We start from the raw sequence: 8,767 nt of genomic DNA on the forward strand, positions 1-8,767 counted from the left end.
AACAGGAGAGTAGTATTGGAATTATAGCTAGAATTATAGTAATACTAGAATAAGAATTATAGCTAACACATAGCACTTACTGCTAGCCAGGCATCATTCTAAGTGATTAAACTCATTTAATCCTCATAATAACTCTGTGAGGTAGGTACTGTTTTTATACCAATTTTATGGATAAGTAAACTGAAGCACAAAGAAGTAATCCACCTAAGGTGACACAGCTAATATATGGTAGAGCTGGAATTTAAATCCAAGTGGTCTGACTTCAGAGTCCATGTTGTTAAACTCTATGATATGTTTATTATTGTTCATAGTTCACTACTTATACAGGCACACATGAGGATGGAAATAATTTCCTATTGTCCACTATTTTATTAAAATATTTTCAATTGAAAGCTCAACTTTTTATTGCCATTGTCATGAGTTTCATTGACCTCTTACTAATGCATTTTTCAGGGTGCAAGATCAAGTGTTATCAGTACAACCAGCCAGGGCAAGCCTAGTAGCATGTTGAATAAATAATGTTCTTTGGAAGCATCAGAATTGTTCCAATGTATATTTAGAGAAAGCAATGAAACACAACTAACTATTCCGGAAGAAACATTACTATTTCATGTAGGAGACTTACCTCACATCCTATAGGAAATCTCTAAGGACTCTTTAAATGTATCAACCCTCTAGACAACTTGCTGTTGGTAACTTACTGCGCCTATTCTACAACTAGGAAGCTGAATTTTCTAGAGTTAACTGGCTTGTCCATAGCTAGGAAGTAAATAGAGGAGACCCATCTCCCAAAGAAATCTTGAATGTATATCTAAGAAACCACGTGGCCGGGCGCAGTGGCTCACACGAGCACTTTGGGAGACCAAAGCAAGCAGATCACGAGGTCAGGAGATTGAGACCATCCTGGCTAATACGGTGAAACCCCGTCTCTACTAAAAAATTAGCCGGGCATGGTGGCGGGTGCCTGTAATCCCAGCTACTCAGGAGGCTGAGGCAGGGGAATTGCTTGAACCTGGGAGGTGGAGGTTGTAGTGAGCCGAGATTGAGCCACTGTGCCACTGCACTCCAGCCTGGGTGACAGAGTGAGACTCTGACTCTAAATAAATAAATAAATAATAAACCAATGCACAAAAACAAAAGAAGGTATGACTTATCACCCTGTATGACACTCCTCCCATTAAGCTCAATATGATTCAGCATTGATCATGGGCTACCAAAAAAAGCTAATGCAATCTAAAATACAGTATTAAATGTATGGTATTTAAGGAAGATAATAAAGCTGGTTCATTATCCTCTGGTCAAACTATACTTGAGGTATTGTATTGACTTCTGGCCACCACTCCTTTATAAGGATGTGCACCAACTGTGTCTTTTCCCCAGTCCATATTGAATTCACATTTGAGGCTTACAGAGAACATGTTCAGAAGAGGGGGATCAGGACAGAAGCAATTGAGATCTTGCCAGATAATCATAATGGTAATAATTACTACTTATTAAGCACTTATCATGTAATATGCTTATGCTTTACATGTATTAGCTCATTTAGTACTCACAAAAAGAGCATGACTACTCTCTGAGGCTCGGAGATATTAAGTAACATGTCTAAGTTCAAACAGTAAATAAGAGGTGGTGCCAAAATTTGGACCAATGTCTTGATGATTCTACTGTACTATGTTGGACTTTTAAGAGAGAAAAGATCATTTATCACATGCCAACACTTTACATAGATTATCTCATTGAATCCTCATAACAGCTGTATAAGGTATCATTTTTATAATCTATATTTCACGGGTAAGAAAACAAAAACTTGGAGTGTTTTGGAACCTAACCAAGGACACACAGCTAGCAAGTGGCATAAACAAAATATGACATAAAGAATGGCTGGAGACAATAGAGATGTTTATCCAGAAGAAGGAAATTCTAGAATATTATTTGAAGATGTAAGTTTGAAGAAAATAAGTTTGAACTATTTGTACCTTCCGACGTTGAAATTATAAGATCAACCTATTATGCTCTGTACATTATTCATTTCCTTTACCACATATGCATACGTGTGTTGATTTAACAAATTATGTTGCACTACTGCGTGCAATAAACTGTGCCGTGTACTGAACATGTGGGTGTAAACAAAACAGATGACGTACCTGCTCTTAGGAAACTTAGATTATTATTCTGCCTTCTCTTACCTCACCTTCTGCCATCCTATATTTTTCACCCCCTTCAAAACTCAAACTCACCTCAAAAGTCACTTTTCCCTACCCCAGGAATCTTCAGTGATAGATTCACTGCTCTTCCACCCCTGCCCCCTATAACCCCACCCTCACACCACACACACACACACACACACACACACACACACACAATGCTTGCATTCCTTTATCTTTCTTGTATTCTATTACTTTGCTGTTATTGTTATTGGTAATGATATATTTCCCCTCATTCATTCCTTTGCTCAATTGTTCACTAATTATCAAGTACCTAGTATGTGCCAGGTGGTGTCCTAAGGACTAAAGATGCGATGGTGGTCAAGAATGACATTACAGTATTATTTTGTCTTCTCAGATTTATTGTAAACTTACTTTTATCTTTTTGACCTACCTTCCCCACTCCTTATCTAGCTAGCTGCTTCTGATGCTTTTGTGTGGAACACCTTAGGGCCTCTCAAAGCTCAGTTTGAAACCTACTGAAAATGGTAAACCTTTCATCTAATACAGGAATCCCATGTACTATATCCTGGAAAGTTGGCCATCCTGGTTTTTATCTAGGATACATACAGTAAAGGCGAACTTACTGATTCTTACAATCATCTGTTGTAATGTCATACAGTCATTTTTTTAGATTAAATTGAACTCTATTTCATTCTGGTTTTCATTCATTGGTTCTAGTTCTGTCCAACTCAGATATAAAAGTAAGTTACATCTTTCTATCAGCATCCTTTTAAATTTTTGAAGACATCTATTATATCTTCCTTTTGTCTCCTTTTCCTGAGGTTAAATATCCACATTCCCTCAATTAAAATGTTTTTTTAAAAAAACTGTTAATTGTCCTTATTAGCCCTCTGTAGACACTCTCAACTTTAGCAGTATCTCTCAACATATAGTTTATTTTGTTGTATTTGTCCATTTAAAGAAAAGAGAGTATCTACTGAAGTAATTCTTTCCCTCAGGACTTTGTGACCCACATTCTGATGGGAAGAAATATACACTTAAACATTCTATGTCTTTCAATTAGTGCTGATTATAAATTTGAAATGTTTGCCAAGAAGTCTTCCGAGGGTTGTGAGGTAAGAGCTAGAGGCCAGGGGAGCAAATAGTTTTATAGTATGAACCTAAAATGGGATTCTGACGTTCACTTTGTCATGCCTGGGGAACTGGTGGAGTAGACCTACTTACTTGAGGGTCTGAGAAACCGTCTAGGAGATAATTTGTTCTAAGCTAAGGAGTAACCAGACACAACAAACTTAAATTGAAAACAAAGAATGGATGAATCTAAGTACAAAGGATTTGTGTCTTTCCCCAGTCCATATTGAATTCACATTCGAGGCTTACAGAGAACATGTAAAAATTAAAATGTTTTGCTAAGATCACTGTAAGATCCTGGGCATAAGCTTCAATATGTGGATATACCTCTAATACAGGGGAATACAAAGGAGACAGGAAGAATCTGTTCCTACTTGCCAATGAAAAGCAGGGTAGATTTGACATTTTGAGGGCTCTGGTTTATCAGTTTTTGCAGAAGACAGTGGTGCCTGGCAGATAAGGCCATACTTGCTAGATGTCCAGTGGAAGAGATGGTACTTGATGGGCACGAGGATACATACTGCATATTTATTGATAATGGGTGGCAAGTAGTAATTAGCAATGGCAAACTAATTCAAGAATAAACATTAAAAACCCCTGAGAACTCCCAACAATAACTTAGATGTGACTTTGGAGGGGATATGTAGATCCTAGGTCAGCAATTAGGGAAGAATTAGTTAAATGTGTTGCTATTTTTAATGTGACTCAAATTGTACCCATAAGCTATTGTTCTAAGTCAAAATGTCCCTAGAGAACAGTGCTTCCTAATGAAGGTATATTAGTATCATCCCTTCTGTACTTTTTTTTTCATAACACTAAGCCCAAGGACCACCCCCAAGTGCTCTTATTTAATAGGACCAAGACAGGGCCTAGCAATCTGTATTCTGAAAATGCTTCTTCTGCGGTTGCATTATATATCTCAAAAAACCAGTGTTATAGAACAGATGTCATCAACCTTTTTCTGTAAAAGACCAGATAGTAAATATTTTTGGCTCTGTGAGCCACAGTCTCCATTGCAACCACTCAATTATGCTCTTATAGTGTGAAAGCAGCTATAGATGATAAATATGAACAAATGAGCACACTGTGTTCAATATAACTGTATTTACCAAATAAGGCAATCAGATCATGTGCCATACATAGTGTGCTTACTTCTGATATAGATGATCAATGATTAATGGCAGATCCCCTATGTCAAGTTGGCCCATACTACTTAGATACAATAGACAATGAGAAGCCATTTATCCTAAGTGTTAAGCAGAGAGAAGTGACACCCTGAGGTAGCCTGAATGGACATTACTGCTATTCATTCCTGCTCATTAGTCAGAAGGAAAAGACACAAATATTCCCAGAAGTTTAAATCTGAGCTTCCTTACCACATTCCAAACTTGAAACTTGAGGAAGATAGCCTAGGGACCAATAAACTGGAGTTAGAGTAGACAGTTTTCCAATCTAGGAGGCAGGTGGATAATGCAAACTGGTTCAAGAAGAGTTTCAATAATTCAGAGTGTCAGCTCTCAGATGGGTTATAAAGGGAAACAGGTTGTTTAGGAGGTCCCTAAGCCTTGAGGATGATGTCAGGAAGGACAAACAGGTCTACCTGCAAAATATCCTTTGGTTTTGGGTCCCAGTTTTTGTAATTTTAGACTGGTTGAAACCCAAGTGAGAATTTTTATGTTCTTATACAAGAATACTGATTGGATTGAAAAGCTTCACTGCTCATAGTCTGGCTAAATTTTCAGTTCTGGAACAATGTGAAAATCTTCTGAGGCCCATTTCAGCTTTAAAATTCAATGGTTCCATTATTCATTCTCTTTTCACATTCATTTTAAGGGATTTCTTATATCAATAGTAAGCCTTCAGGCTGAAACACAATCAGGAAGCACAACTGAGAAAATGGCTCTCTGCACACTCCTCTTCTTAGGAAGGAAGTGCCAGGCAGTTGGCTAAGCCTTCACAGGGCTACTCTGTTGCTTTTTCCCTTCCATCTAAAGCACTTGAGGAATGTAAGGGATTATATAAAGACAGGATCCAAAATCATTATTAAATCAATAACTAAAGTCCATATCAGAGACAACTTGGTCATGAGCTACTCAACTCTAGGGAAGACACCTTCCCTTGGACATCAAAATTTGTCCTCTTCCTAATTGAATTAATCACAAATGCATCATTTTTTACTATAGCCTACCCATTTAGGCTGTGTGAATAACTGTCATTGGAGGGGGAAGGGGTACAGCAAGCACTTTAATGGCTTTCTTAAAAAGGAAACTTTGTTTGAGGAGTAATTGTGGCGTTTTTTCACTTCCCAGCTATTACTTTTCTGCATTTAAATCTTAATGTCTCATCTGGATGAGCACCTTATCACTAGCCAACAGGGAAATGTGATGTTTGTATTTGTATTTGCATTTATATGGCATTTTCATACAGTGTATCTCACATTGCTGACAGAGCAATGAATCATAGGCCTATAGCACTCTCTCTACATGCATCATGGGAACAGCCATCTTCCACATGCTCTACAGCAGCAAACTAATTAATCTTTCTTAATTTTAATTTATAAGGAAGATGCTTTGGCAAGGGAAGCATGGAATAGTGTGTGTGTCTGCTTGTCTGTTTCTCCCAACTTTCAGGAGGCACTAAGAGGACATCACACAAGTAGCCATGTGTCCTCAGAATCTATCCTTTGCTGACACTGTTACTGGTAGAATCCTAGGCTGGATGGGTCATTGCAGCTTTTGTGTTACTTAAAATGTTTGCCTTTTATAAACTTGTAGCAGAGGAGAGGCAAGCACATAGATCTGGCACACAGTTGCTGCAAAATCACCCAGGGAATTAAGCTTGGATATCACATCGGTCCCCCTTCAGTAACAGTTCTCATTCAATAGATATTCATGCTCTTTTTAAAAGTCATGTTCAAGATTCTATGTCATTAGCAAGACACTACTGGTGATGGAAACTATTGTGGAGTCAGCTCTATGGAAAGCTGAGTCTGTTTAGGAGCTTTGAAGTAGGCATTAATAACTCATTGCTCAACACAGAGGTGCCTACAATATGAGATCAATTTCTCTTAACTCGGAGAGCACCACTCTTTTACAAACTATTCCAAGGGCCCTGCCAGAGGCCTGCTGGAAAATCCACTGAGCTGGATTGTCCAAGCTGAATTGTTCAGGCAAAATTTTTCCCCAGCTTTATTGGAGTATAGTAAATTTTTATTGACAAATATAAATTGTATATATTCAAGGTATTCAATGTCATGTTTTGATATATGTTTTGATGTAACATTCACCACATTCTTATATAAAGCTAAATGGTCAGCAATCCCCAAACACAAGAAGTAAGTACATACATAAGCTACAACTCTCACAATGTTAAGACTCTCTCCTTAGTTTTATAGAGAATGTGGCCCAGGAATTCTTTTGAGCTGCCAATAAGATACAGCCTTACGGTGATTAAGGAACAACTGATCTCCATCTTTAGGGCAGGTCCCATAGCTCTCCTCTATCCAGAAAGCACATAATGTTACAGTAAAATAAATAATTAGTTACACATGAGGTATACATCATGTCTACTCCTAACCTCACCTACTCCCTCCATTGCCTTGTTGCAGATGACCTGCCTAGAGGCTCTATTATGGTTGCTTGAGTGAAACATGGCCCAGGTATAAGTCCTGCAGTGTGAGGCCGAGAAATATGTCTGGCAGGGTACATTTGTAACTCTCAGGCCCAGTGCAAAGATTATAAAATGATCTCCAGAGTCTGTGGATGTCATTTAAATCAGGGTCCATGATAGGAAAACAAATGGTTGAATGAGATAATAGGGGCTTGTGTGATATTCTGAATTCCTCAGTCTTTACTTTTAGCCAATTAAAATTAATTCCTTCAGCCTCACAGCCTGGAAATCCCAAGTTCCCAGACATGTCAAGTTGTGGTTCAATTTTGAGACACAGGCAATTCCTCAAGAAACCCCAGCCTGACACAATCAAATAAGCCTTGTCAAAGTCCACCTAATCAAAAACCCCACACTTAATCACATCAGCTTCTTTAGCTCAAACTAGACAGACTCCCATCAGGGGATGGGAGCTCTCAGTCAATGCTGCCTGTTATTCAAATAATCTGAGCTGCAGCACTCCAGAACTGCATCCCAGTTACAGGAAATCAGCTGCAGCTAATTAAAAGCAGTTTATTGTCTCCCACACTCTAGTCCCAGCCCATCTTCATAACCAGGTACAGCTTGTAGTGCTTCTCCAATCACAGCACTGCATCAGGGACCTGGGCCAGACAATTAATGAGATTGTGAAATGCAGAAAGCCAGTGAGTAAAAGCAAAGGTAAAGTTTGTGGCAGAGGAAGGGAGTCCACAGAAAGGTATAGCACTCTCAGGGAACCTGGTAAAACAGCCTCCAGATTCACACACTAGTTAGCACATTGGCAGACTGTGCTTCAACAGCCCAGTGCTTCCTGTTTCCGACATCAGTAACTTCCTCAAAACATTGGGCTTAGGGAGCCTAGGCCTTTGTCCATAGCAGTATTATGATAGATAGTGGCTTGCTAGCAATTCCAATTCAAATTGACAGCTCAGGAGTCTTTTACCATAGCTTATTAAAATGTAGAGAAAAAGACGTTTTGGTCATATATTCAATGTCAACTGAGCCAGACACAGTGGCATAACAGTTTTTGTGTAATGAGGTCTGGAGCTAAGCAAGCTCTCAATTCCTGTCTCCACCATTTACTAGCTGTGTGGTCTTGAGCAGTTCCTATGCATCTCTGAGCTTGTTTCTTCATGTGTAAAATGGGGATAATGATAGAAAATAATGCATGTAACTATCATTAAATTGTAAATGGTGCATACATTTTAGGTAGATAGATGATGAGCAAGGGAAGGGAAGAAAAGGGAAGGGAAGTGGGAAAAAGGAAGGAAGGAAGGAAGGAAGGAAGGAAGGAAGGAAGGCAGGCAGGCCCAGTACAGTGCTTGGAACATAGAATTCATTAAACAAATGCTGGTTTTCCCCCTTTATTCTATCAACAAACTACCCCCAGGCAGAATCTAATAGAAAGAGGGTGTATTAGTCCCTCTACTGGTACCAAGTTACTGTATTAGTCCCTTTTCACACTGCTGATAAAGACATACCTGAGACTGGGCAATTTACAAAAGAAAGAAGTTTATTAGACTTACACTTCCGCATAGCTGAGAAGGCCTCACAATCATGGTGGAAGACCAGGAGGAGCAACTCACTTCTTAAGTGGATGGCAGCAGGCAACAAAAGAGCTCGTGCAGGGAAACTCCCATTTTTAAAACCATCAGATCTCGTGAGACCCATTCACTATTACGAGAACAGCATGAGAAAGACCCACCCACATGATTCAATCATCTCCCACATGGTCCCTCTCACAACATGTGGGAATTACGGGAGCTAGAAGATGAGATTTTGGTGGGGATACAGAGCCAAACCATATCACAGGGACCAGATAA

The 8,767-nt window shown here is 39.0% G+C and overlaps 1 long non-coding RNA gene across 1 annotated transcript in view; it reads right to left on the reverse strand.

The window, feature by feature from the left end:
• Positions 1-8,545, reverse strand: part of LOC134736046 (uncharacterized) — a 310,045-nt gene extending 301,500 nt beyond the window's left edge. Inside the window, exon 1 of the long non-coding RNA XR_010119747.1 lies at positions 8,471-8,545. This is a non-coding gene — a long non-coding RNA (uncharacterized lncRNA). The remainder of the gene's footprint in view (positions 1-8,470) is intronic.
• Positions 8,546-8,767: the final 222 nt, after the last annotated feature.

This window comes from Symphalangus syndactylus, chromosome X (genome assembly GCF_028878055.3).
Source record: "Symphalangus syndactylus isolate Jambi chromosome X, NHGRI_mSymSyn1-v2.1_pri, whole genome shotgun sequence".
NCBI classification, from domain to species: Eukaryota; Metazoa; Chordata; class Mammalia; order Primates; family Hylobatidae; genus Symphalangus; species Symphalangus syndactylus.